This window comes from Dendrobates tinctorius, unplaced genomic scaffold (assembly GCF_039654945.1).
Source record: "Dendrobates tinctorius isolate UK_male_01 unplaced genomic scaffold, ASM3965494v1 ptg000129l, whole genome shotgun sequence".
NCBI lineage: Eukaryota > Metazoa > Chordata > Amphibia > Anura > Dendrobatidae > Dendrobates > Dendrobates tinctorius.
The window spans coordinates 2,905,665-2,918,053 of record NW_027361797.1 but is presented as its reverse complement, the minus strand read 5'-3'; the positions used below and the strand labels follow the sequence as shown (position 1 = coordinate 2,918,053).

General features: G+C 45.0%; 1 long non-coding RNA gene across 1 annotated transcript; it reads right to left on the bottom strand.

The window, feature by feature from the left end:
• Window positions 1-1,410: 1,410 nt before the first annotated feature.
• LOC141047626 (uncharacterized) lies at window positions 1,411-8,991 on the bottom strand. The gene is made up of 2 exons (XR_012219854.1): window positions 8,390-8,991; window positions 1,411-3,597 (listed from the first exon to the last, which is right to left on the bottom strand). It is a non-coding gene; the product is annotated as an uncharacterized lncRNA (long non-coding RNA).
• Between the last annotated feature and the right edge of the window lie 3,398 nt (window positions 8,992-12,389).

Below are 12,389 nucleotides of genomic sequence, written 5' to 3'. Positions count from 1 at the left end.
CTAAGTGCATGGCCGGGGTCCGGTCCCCGAGGTTGTATGGATACTAATGGTCCTGTGACAGACACCGGAGGAATAGAAGTTGTCACCACTTTATTCCCACACAAGACTTGGGGGCACAACAGCAACGAGAGTGAGCCGGGACTAAGTAGTAAGGAGTCCCCGAAACAGGCTACAGCTGTCTGTCATACAAGTAGAGTTCTAAGAACATCAGAAAGGAGGAACTGCAGTGTAACTAAGTACTGTGAGTACTTCACTACGAGCGCTAAGGAGGGAGACGTTCAGAATAGGCACATATGTTGGCGGAGTGGTGGAACGGAGTACTTCATCTTGCCTGGAGGTTAGCTGAGCCCCTGACCTGGAGGACACGGCACTGAGGAAGGCATCTGTATGCATAACAAACTGTGAGTAAAGCTTTGGAACTGCATGCCCTGGTGTCCTCCACTTATTCCTGCGCCAACAAACTCAGCACTGCTACATCGCTGTGCCTGACCCGCACCATCTACGTCTCCTCCCTATCTCTTCACCTACTCTGCCCTGGGACTACTGCCCTACCTGTGGAGGGCCACAACATCATTGCTGCACCACACCATCTGTCCCAGAGGATCAGTCTGCAGCGTCGTCTTAACATCTTCATTGCCGAACACCACAGGTGGCGTCACAAATCATTCACTAATAAACTTTAATCATCATCCGCACACTCAACATTCCCCTTTTACAATGGACGCCCAGGGCCACGGACCGGGTCACAGCTACCGTGACATCTCCCATTGAAATCCACTGGGCCCGGCTCCGAGTACCCCACGGCCCTGGCACGCCCTGCCACGGAGGCGATCCAAATGCACTTTGAAAGACCTTGAACTAAAATGGGCCAGTTCTTCCATTTGATTCACTACCATTTAGAGGGGGTCCAAGATTTGTTTGGGCCAAATAATATGTAACTGTAACATCTGCCTGAGGCCACGAGATCAAAAGGAATCCTTGGACAGACTTGGCACAAGCCACTCAATCTGACAGACTCCAGATAAATCTCAATACCCTTTAACCACTGTACAGGGATATGATTTTACAATAGAACTCAATGGAATGCTGATGTCCAGATGTAGGAATGGTCATCAAGCAGGGACAGAGCCAAGAGGTCACTTCATAGACAAAATCAGGATTCATAAGAATAGTCAGAAATAAGCCAGGGTTGAAACAGAAATACACTAATACAGACAGAAGCCGAAGACACATTTGGTTGCACACCCTTTGGAATAAATAACTGCAATAAGTCGCTTCCTATAACCATTGTCGTAGCTGCTTTTGTTCTGACCAAGCATCAGCTGTCCAGATCACCAGTGAGTCCGAATCGTGAGGTTTTTCGCCCTCTCTGTTCACAAGCGCTTGGAGACAAAGTGACACACACACTGGTCGTGGCTAAATCACTTTATCTGACGTAATGAAATATAAGACTTGTTTTTATACCATTTACAACAATATGTGACTCTGGAGCTCATTTGGCCCCCACCATCACCTCAGGGTCGTACGTACCTTGTTTACAATATACCCAGAACACGTTGTTGAGAACAAATATGATAACAAGTATAGTTTCCTTGAAGACAGAGACTACTAGTCTACATAAGAATAATTCTAGCATTAATAAGGCAAAAGGCAATTGAAGTCTTAAAGTCTTAAAGGCATTTAAAGGGATATAAAAGCAAACCATTAACTCTTCTATATCAATTTCCCCCTTTTGTAAATGGTATAACCTTTGCCACAAAGGAGCTACTGTCTCATGGGTCTAGTACCCATAAGGGGGCTTCCTACCTGCTTCGCCCATCCACCCTCAGTGTGGACACTCACCTTCCCCATCAGAAATGGCCACCTGGGGTCTATGATACACTACAGAAGGTTCAGCCTTAGATTTTTTTTTCCCACACATACATTGTTCAGTAGCTTAAGTAATATATATATTAGCGCTTTTACGGCTACATAAAACAATAAGCAAAACAACAAAATTTGCATACAAGTCTGCAAAATGCCAAAAATCCATCCTGCTAAGCCATTAAACCAATTTGCTGGATTTAGGAAAGAGAATGTGTTACCTCACCAGGAGTCTCTGTTTGCACTGTGTTGCTTTAACCATTGGTCTCTACGTTCACCTATTTTGTCTATACTGGCCCTGATCGGGAGATTGCCAGCAGGGTCGATATAATTACAACAGGTGGGACCAATTATCTGACACATTCCTCCTTCTTTTGCTGTCAGGTAATCTAGTACTATAGTATGCTGGTTAGTAACTATGATTAATTGTCTCTGTATTGTATTAGTCTCATTTAGAACTTCAAGAATCTGGAAAATCTGATCGTCCAGGTAGTCGGTACCTTCCACTAATTTATCCCACAGTTGTGTTATGAAGGGGTATATTAGCATACTACTGAATATTTTGTTATCCCCATCTCTACTAGATGCGGCCTACCATTTGGCTGGGGCTTATTGTCTGCAGCCCTTCTATACAAAGTGTGAATTGGAACTGCTGCAGTGTCTATTTTACTATGAGGAACTATGAAAGTGGCTGGTGTCAGTTTAGCAAGAGTGCAGACCCCTCTTATGTCTGGCCTTCCCACCTGTAGGCTTGATGTCCGCAAACCAAGAATACTCCTTCAGGGAGAACACAAACGTGACCAGGGGTCTGTATACATTGGTATAAACTCAAAAGTCCTGACCTACTGCAGGCTTATGGGCACACCAAGTATTATTCATTGTTTTTCCCCTTATACCAGATATACATTTACCCCTTTCTTTCCTTATTATTTTACCCGTAGATGCTCTACAGCCTTCAATACCATCCTGGTACATCGTCTTATTAACCTGTGTTTGATCATGAGTGTATATGCTGAAGCAATTATTGTCCTCACCACAGGTGTCTGCTCCAGTGTGTTGAAGACTGAACCACCATCCATCATTGGGAATAGGGTCTGAGTGAGGGATTTCAGTCCTCCTCCTGGCGACCATATTACCGACATCTGAGTCATATTCCCGCCACCACATTTGTACCTTTAGGCCGCGTTATATTAAACTGAAACCAGAGATTAGCGGCCCATTCGATTATAGCCAATGAGGCAGATATATCACGGGGCACACCTAGATTGAGTCCAAGTCTCATTGTGTATGCAGTGTGGGGTTAATACCTCCCATGGCTCCAGAGGTAAGGCTAAGAACGGCATAGTCCTCGCGGATACACGGCTGTGTGTACAGATCCAACAGTCTTTCGGTTTCTGTCCTTCCGTGTCCTTTATAAGAAGAGCATGATGCCGAATAAGTTTGTTGTCCCAATCAGCATTTAAGAGTTTGTCCTGTGTCTCTGTAGAGTGCAGTAACCCTGTCACTGCCAGCATGGTGATTAGGAGAACTGTCATTCTGCTGTTGACAGGACCTTCTTGCAGTGACTGGCGTGGATCCAGGTGGACTTTCTCTCAAGTTTTACTGAAGTGGATGTGGTCAGCTGGACTTGGAAGGGGCCGTCAAATCGTGGGTCCCGGATCCTTCTCACATGTCTGCGTATAACCACCCAATCACCTGGATTCAGCTGATGCACATCTGCACTGGCATTAGGATCTGGAATGTATGAGAACACATGTTTATGCACCACATTAAGTCTTTCCTGCTAGGCCTGGACATACAACCGTGTTGCATTTGTAGCACCTGTGGGAAGTACAGACCAGTCTTTGGTGCACTACCAAACAGGACTTCAAAGGGAGACAAGCCTGTCTTTCTATTTGGAGTGTGTCTAACTGAAAAGAGTGCAAGAGGCCAGCACTCTACCCAGCTCTTTCCTGTGTCTGCCATGGCTTTTTGAATTTTCAGTTCAAGTGTCCCATTTAGTCTTTCCACTTTCCCACTACTTTGTGGCCTATATGGTGTATGAAATGTTTGCTGTACACCCAGGGCCTGCATGACTTCCCTCATTATTTCTCCCGTGAAGTGTGTACCCCTATCTGTTTCTGTGGCTTCTGGGACACCATACCTGCAGATCAGTTCTTTCATCAGTTTGTCTGTAGTCATTTTAGCATTTGCACATTTTACCGGATAGGCTTCCGGCCAACCAGAGAAGAGATCTACACATACTAGGATATTTGCATACACTCCTACCTTGGTAGCTGTATGTCGTCAATCTGCAGTCTCTGAAACGGGTAGAGAGGCCTAGATGTCGCTTTCTTAGGGACTTTTACTGTTTTACCTGGGTTGTGCTGTGCACAGGTGAGGCATGATTGTACAAGTTTCGCTGCGTAACTGAAACCAGGAGCGATCCAGAAGGCATCTACCATGGCACACATGTGACTTTTTGAGGTGTGAGTGGGGCCATGAGCTGCTTGCGCCATGATTGGGAACAGGGACTTTGGTGGGCACAATTTATCCTTATTCTCCCATACTCCATTTGAGTTCAGCTCAGCTCCCAGTCTCCCCCGGTGTACCTTCTCTGTTTGGGCAGCCTTTTGCCGGAGGGATTTCAGGACATCTAGACCCAATGTGGCTGGAATACGCTGACTCCCCGCCACCGTCCACTGCTCTCTCTAGGCCGCCTTGTGCTATTTTAGCAGCCTCGTTCGCCCTTCTATTGCCCTCTACCTCCACGGAGTCACCTTTGTGTGTGCTTTTACCTTGACAATGCCAACCTGGACTGGTAACATCAATGCCTCCATCAATTGTTTCACCAGCTCTGCATTTTTAATGGGTTTAGAATCTGTGAAAATATTAGCGACTTTACCTGCAGCGGCTCTACACGCCTCAGTGAGTGCCTTCAACTCTGCCTCCTGCGCCGACACGTGAGGAGAGAGTGGTTCCGCTCGGATTACCTCATGTGAGGATACTACTGCATATCCAGTGTAGAATCGTCCATCCTGGTGGTATCTGGAGCCATCTACAAAAAAGAAACTCAAAGTCTGCATTAGGAACAGGTTTTTCATGAACGTGTGCAAACCCAACTGTCTCCTGACTCATCAGTTCTTATGCAGACATGTTCATGCGTCATGTCAAAGTATCCTTCCTCACTCACTAATACGGTCACCAATTCCCCCTTTTCTGAATCCACAGGCAGGAGGGCGGCTGGATTCAGAACGTTACATCTTTTGAGGGTGACATACTCAGGAATTAGTAGAGCACACTCAAGTCGGAGCTGTCTGGCCATAGACATGTTTTGGTTGAACTTGTACGAGTATGGCATGGATGTCATATGGGGAATAGATTGTCAAAAGAAACGTCAGTGTGATCTTACATGCCTTTCCTAGTAGTAGTGCAGCTGCTCCTACCGCACAGACACAATCAATTGTATTTTGTGTGAGGTCCCGGGTCTGATGACAAGCAGTCATAAAGTGGTTGGAATATTTGTGAAGCGGACCTTATCCAAGGCCTACTGTAGGTCACTAAACCTAGGAAGGTGCATAGATGCTGATGTGACCTGGGTAGAGGGAGATCTTGAATTGCCTGTTTCCTGTCAGGTGTCTGGTACCTTCGGCAATACAATGTCCCAACAAATGTCACCTTTTGTTTGTAATACTGTAATTTGCCACGTGAGACCTTGCAACCCTTAGGGTCATCCACGTACTGTAATAGTACAATCAGCGGATGAGGTGATTGCCACTACTCAAGGATCCCTGCCATTGCTGCTGAATAGATGGCAGGGGATTTCTTTCCCCCTTTGTGGGAGGACTGTCCAACAATATTGTTCACTTCTATGAGTAAAGGAGAAAGACACTGACAGTCAGGGTGCAGGGGTACAGAGAAGAATGCACCTGCTAAATCAATGACTGTGAAACATTCTGACATTACTGGGATCTGTGACAGTATTGTGTGTGTGTGTTAGGGACGATTGAGGTCACACTCACTGTATCATCATTAATAGCCCTTAAGTCATGAACCTTTCTGTAAGTGTCAGCAAACCCTTGAGTCCTTTTTTTCCTAATGGGATACAAAGAGGTGTCGCAGGGGGAAGATCGTTGCAGTTACCCCTGCCTTAACATACTCTCTATCTCTGCTCGGGGTAATTGATTTGGCTAGGCTCAAGGGGTATTGCTTAAAACATTTCAAGCCCATTGTTTTAGTGACTCACAGTACGTCTCCCCAGATCGTGCAGATTTATCATCCATGCCCCAAGCCGGATTCTTTGTCACATCTGTTTGTGTCTTAATTATATGTCCTAGTGTGTCACCTGCCTTTAAACTCACCAACCTCTCTAGGTCTGCCCAGGTAGACTTATATGTCTGCTGTACTCCCTTTATGTGTCTGTAAAACGGGAATGGTTGGTCTTCAGGGTCAGGCAGCTGCTTCAGCAAAGCTAGCTGGTCAGAGGGGCTCCAGGGATAATACACCTGCATCTTTCTTATTCTAGTCGCACTTCTAGGTCCTGATGGGGTTGGTCGTCTGATGTCTACTGTCAGCTTACTCCTCAAGGGCCAATGTCCCCACTACCCACTATCCACACTATTATGTCAGCTTCTTATAATCTTGTCTGGACAGGATTTAGCGCAATTCGCTTAGGTCAGTAGCACAGGTCACACAAGTAGCTATTCAGTCTGGGTTTGTCTGAGTCTGATCACAGTGTTTACAAGTCCATCTGTTTTGTCTGGGTCTCTGGTTACACTTTGTCAATCAAACATTCATAATACACCTTTCATACTGCTGCACATTCTCAAGCATCATTTATTCACTTGATATTTTCTTCCCTTGTCTGTGCCTTTCTGTACATCCAAACATTCACACTCTGGTATTTTTGCCTTTTTCAATATTTGTCCAACTTACCTGTTTCACTGCTTCCTTTCTGCTCTGTCTTTTACAATTTGCATAGCTGTCTTGGATCTCATTGGGGGCACCGACTGTACACAGAAAAAGTTGCCATGGCTTCAACCTTTTTCTGCCGACAGCTCATCTTTCTTCTGAAATGCCCTCCCAGTGTGCCTGGACCTCTGTCTTACAGGCCACACTTAGCAAGTCAGAGAGAGCCTGCCAAGGTGTAGCGGGAAGGCTCCTTGCCTCTCACCCGGTAGACCTACAGGATGTAACGGGAAGGCTCTCTGCCTCTCACCCGTTAGATCAGCTGGCTAGAATAGGATCAGGCCTGAATCCTTCCAGCCCAGCTCCATGGATTGTTGTGGGAAGGCTATTTCAACTTTAGACAGCTCACCTTTCTTCTGAAATGTCCTTCTGTGTGTCTGGACCTCTGTCTTACAGCCCACACATAGCAAGTCAGAGTGAGCCTGCCAAGGTATATCCAGAGGGCTCCTCGCCCTCGCCTCTCACCCACAACAAAAAACCCACTGACTAAAGTAAGAAGGCCCAGGTGTGATAGGCCTCTGACCTACTTTATCAGCCGTACAGTCGGCTACCTCCTCTGTTGATACACAATTTGCTATACAAATCAATCACACAACTAGAAGCAGGTTCAAACACATTAATGACCAAACAATCACTTACACTTACAATTCCCTTCTAAATTAGGCACCATATTTTACTTTTAACTTCCAACTTCAATTAAGTACTGTTGCTTTAAAATGCACAAATCTTTCAGCGCGTACTTTACGGATAGAATTACAGAGAATTTTGAGCACAGCTCACACTCAGCAGAGATAAGAGCGAAGGGAGAAGAAAAACTGCACAGCGCCATTCTTCCCCCCTCCCATCAGAGCGTCCTTCACAGAGTTCCGTTGTTCTTTAGACTTATCAAAATCAATTTCTATAAAGAAAACTCAAAATCACGGGATTTCACTGTAAGAGCAGATAACTGTATAATGAGATTAACCATGCCTTGCCCTTTTTCTGGCCAAATGCATTCAGGAAACTTTACAATGTAATGCCACATATAACACGAGCTATATCATTACTCAATTCATTCAGTCTCAGATGTAGATTTGAAATATCTATAATGCATCTGTCCGGGATTCCACCACAACTAGAAAGGTAACAAATCTCTTGACACAAAAATGATGCGTGATGATTCATTCATCACATTCAGGGACTTTTTTATACTCAATTACTCATCTCTCATCTTATTCAGAGGTTCTCATAGACATATATACAAGGATTCACACAGCCTGACTATCTTGCACTTTGGATTTGATTGACACTTTAACCTACAGCAGTGTCCACTGACACTCCGAGAACACCAAAGCCAACTTCTTACACAAGAAACATTGAAAACTAGAGCAACCAAAAACCACAGCGTTATACTGTACATATTTACTGGCAATCCAAAATAACCACTGCACAGAGTCTATCCCAGACTTTGTGCTACACAGTACACCAGTACACAACCAGTTAGTATATTAGTATATTGCCAGGACAGATTAAGAGATAATACAGATGACAATTATTATCTTATTACTCTATTATTCAACTCTCATACAGACATACTCACCCCTCACTGGTGATGTGGGTTCTTTTGAACCGTGCTGTTACAGTCTTACCCAGAGGTATGTGGACATCCTTAGAAAGGTTGCAGATGCAGAATCAATGTAAGAATAAATGTTCTCACCTGCTGCAGCCTGGATTCTGCATTTTCAACCTCCCAGGAAGCTCCCACATACGGATTCCGAATAGACTGGTTTCCACGGTCCCCATCGGGCGCCAAAACTGTCGTAGCTGCTTTTGTTCTGACCAAGCATCAGCTGTCCAGATCACCAGTGAGTCCGAATCGTGAGGTTTTTCGCCCTTTCTGTTCACAAGCGCTTGGAGACAAAGTGACACACACACTGGTCGTGGCTAAATCACTTTATCTGACGTAATGAATTATAAGACATGTTTTTATACCATTTACAACAATATGTGACTCTGGAGCTCATTTGGCCCCCACCAACACCTCAGGGTCGTACGTACCTTGTTTACAATATACCCAGAACACGTTGTTGAGAACAAATATGATAACAAGTATAGTTTCCTTGAAGACAGAGACTACTAGTCTACATAAGAATAATTCCAGCAATAATAAGGCAAAAGGCAATTGAAGTCTTAAAGGCATTTAAAGGGATATAAAAGCAAACCATTAACTCTTCTATATCACCATCAACAAACTTCTTACACCTCTCAACTGGTATTTGGACCTCTCTTCTTTTGAAAACTGCTCATGGTTTCTCATATTTGAAGGGTGCATTCTCTCATCAGCAATGTTCATTAGAATTTAAATCTGGACTTATTGCTAGCCATTTCAGAACGCTATAGCTCTTTGTTCCCATCCATTTCTGGGTCCTTTTGAAGTACGTTTGCAGTACCGAGCACTACACTTCAGATGGTAGTGAGACAGTTGGCAGCAGTATGGCAGCACAGATCGCTCATTAAGAGGCAGCTTGCTACGTAGGCAGATGCCCTTTTGTCTGGGACACAACAGACAGGGGAACTCCCAAAGATGGTGAAACTGGACAGGGAGGATGCTGTGATGCTGACCGGGAAGGGACGACCCTGGAATATTCTGGAAGGTGACAGTGAGAAACTAGGGAAAGTGAAGAAGGCAAATTGTGTGTTACTTGATGTCAATGCTGTAACTGAAGAGAATGGACTGAGAATACAAAAGAGTAAAGTTTCTTGTTTAAAGTTGGAATTGGACTGTGTCTTTGTTTTTGTCAAAAGAGTTGAAATAAATGCGCAGCCACATGGGGAAGGCCCTGAAGGTGAGAAGAATAGAGCAACAGGTATGCTGGCAGAGAACTGTCATGTCTATGTGAGGGAAGACCAGGGCATGCTTGAGCTATTTACCTCAGCCACAACTACCGCCGTGGCCGACCCTTACAATGCCATGCACACAGTCAAGGCACCCAGTGCCAGAGGCAACAAAACAACCCCAAAACATCTTTGATCCTCCACCATATTTGACTATAGGTATTGTGTTCTTTTCTTTGTAGGCCTCATTATGTCTTCAGTAGAATGATGTGCTTAAACAAAAAGCTCTATCTTGGTTTCATCTGTCCACATTACACTTTCCCAGAAGCTTTTTTATGTCTCTGTGTCTACAGTGGGGTCCTCCTGGCTCTCCTGCTATAACATTTCCCTTCAGTCAAAGGTCTACGGATAGTTTGCACTTATGTAGTGACCCAGTCCAGAGTGTGTCTGTCCCTTTAAGTAATACTGAATTGTGAGTAGCTTCTGTCCACTATTGCTCACTCTCTGGCTCTCTACATTATTTGTGAGCTGTAATTCTCCATTCCTAGTCACCTTCATTTTAAATGCAATGCATTTCTTGTTTGCTGTGTTCTGTTACCATCTAATGGAGAAAGTGTACAATGACTGAATTATTATTTTGTAAGGATCTGAGATGTGAATTCGGTCTCCTATTGGCCAGCTCCTAGTCACATGGTCAATAGGAGGAGCTGTTTTCCAGGCAAGTCTAGAATATTCTTTAGTCTGAGGGATGCCTTCAGGGAGAGCAGAACACACGTGGAGGAGGTTTTTACCTCATGATCTCCTGCAGGCATAAAAGCCTGAGTTCCCTCTAACCTGTACGGACATCATTCTATTGCTGACAGGATTCACCACAGTTTCTACATTCACCTATAAGTACTTGTGCACGTGCCATGACACACTGTGAAGCTAAACCCAAGTACAGGTCTGTAACCTCTAATTGCTGCATCTACCTCCCTCTGTAAAATACCAAAAGACATTGTCCAGCGCTCTTAAAGCTCCAGACCTCAATCACGTCTCAGCATCTAAGTGTGAACTGTAATTGCTGTGGACTACCCATGAGAGACTGTTCCTTATTTGTTCCAAGTTATAATTCCCGTTCCTGCTGAAGTAAAAGCCACTGCTATCCCCGAGACCGGTGTGTGTCATAATTCCTTCGGCTGCGGACACCGTGTGGGAGTGGATAGCAGGGAACGTTCGGCCTGGTCATTACAGGGTTGAAAAAATGGCGTCACGAATAGGATCTATTCCTCTGTGCCTGTTTACTGTTACTGCACTACAAGTCCCAGCACTGCTCATTAACCTCTATCTTGCTAGTAAATACTGCTAAAGACTATCTTGCTGCTTGTATTTGTGCATGAAGCCAAGAACTGTGATCCTTGTGTTTCTCAGGGCTGGATGCCTGCCTGTTTTGCACACACTGTGACCGACTTCTGCAACAGCTTCTCTCCTCTCCTGCCTCTAAAGTTATACAGATAAGTGCAAATTCTCATTTCCAGCAGTGCTATATTCAAGAGGGGAAGCCTTCCATTTCAAAAACTGTGTTGCTGTATAATTGTGCATTTCTTCAAGTTACAATGTTGTCCTTATTCTTAAAGAGACAGTACTAGTATTAGCACCAAAATGTCTGAACCTCTTTATAATGACCAGGCAGGGTCCACTAATGCTACACCATTATCATCATCAGCTAGTGTTCCAGTTTCACAGGCTAATGCTGACAACCCGGTTCCAGCACCTGTCATGGCCACTGGCATGCCATTCTTCATAGGAACCTCTAGTCTCCCACTCTACAGAGGAGATCCCCATACACTTGCTGTGATCAAGGAAAAATTAATGTACACTCTTGAACTCTTCTCACTTTCTCCCCATCAGCGGGTGCAACTTCTCCTGGGCCAGCTTGAAGGTCTAGCAGCTGAAGAAGTCCTTCCTGGCCATCAACTGAAAAGACCAGCGTAGAACAGATCCTCATCCACCCGAGAAAAGAATTTGAGCGCAAGTCGCCTACCGAGGTTTGTCTAAAATTTTACAACCAACGTCAGGAACCAGGTGATACCCTCTGGGACTACGCATTAGCCCTTCAGTATGCATACAGGGCTTTACAGCAAATAGACAAACTAGATCCTGCTGTTACAGAAAACATAATCACTGACAGATTCATAGAAGGTGTGGATTCCAGACTCGTACAAAGTCAACTCCGCATGCTAGCTGCACAAAACACCAGCATGACTTTCTTAGACTTTAAAGATCTAGTCTTGCGGGCAGTGGGTAATGACTCACCTTGTCCCAGCTATGCTCTTGCTCCTTGTTCTCTAGACCTGGCTGCCGGAATATTCACTGTATCTCCACCTTCACCTGCTCCATTCATGCAGGCCACACAGTACGTGCCAGCCCCTACTCTCGGTCATACTCCTGTTACCATAGATATACTTGTCCAAGTCCTTGACTCTGTATGCCAAGCCTTAAAGGAACTAAAAAGCCTTTCCCCTGCACCACGTGAGTCATCCGTAAGTCGGGCAGTGTCCCCAAAACCACGTTCTAGTCGCCCAGGTGCTGGAGGGCTTCCATCTGGAGATTGTGTCTACTGTACTTATTGTGAGAGTCCTGGGCACTATAAGAATCAATGCTATAAGTTAAACGGGTCACCCCTGAGGCTGAGGGCCGCCCCTCGAGAGGTGAATCCAAAGGCCCAGAGGGACTGTCACAATGGGTCTCCCAGTTTGTCTCCAAATGCCTGTATATAACGATAT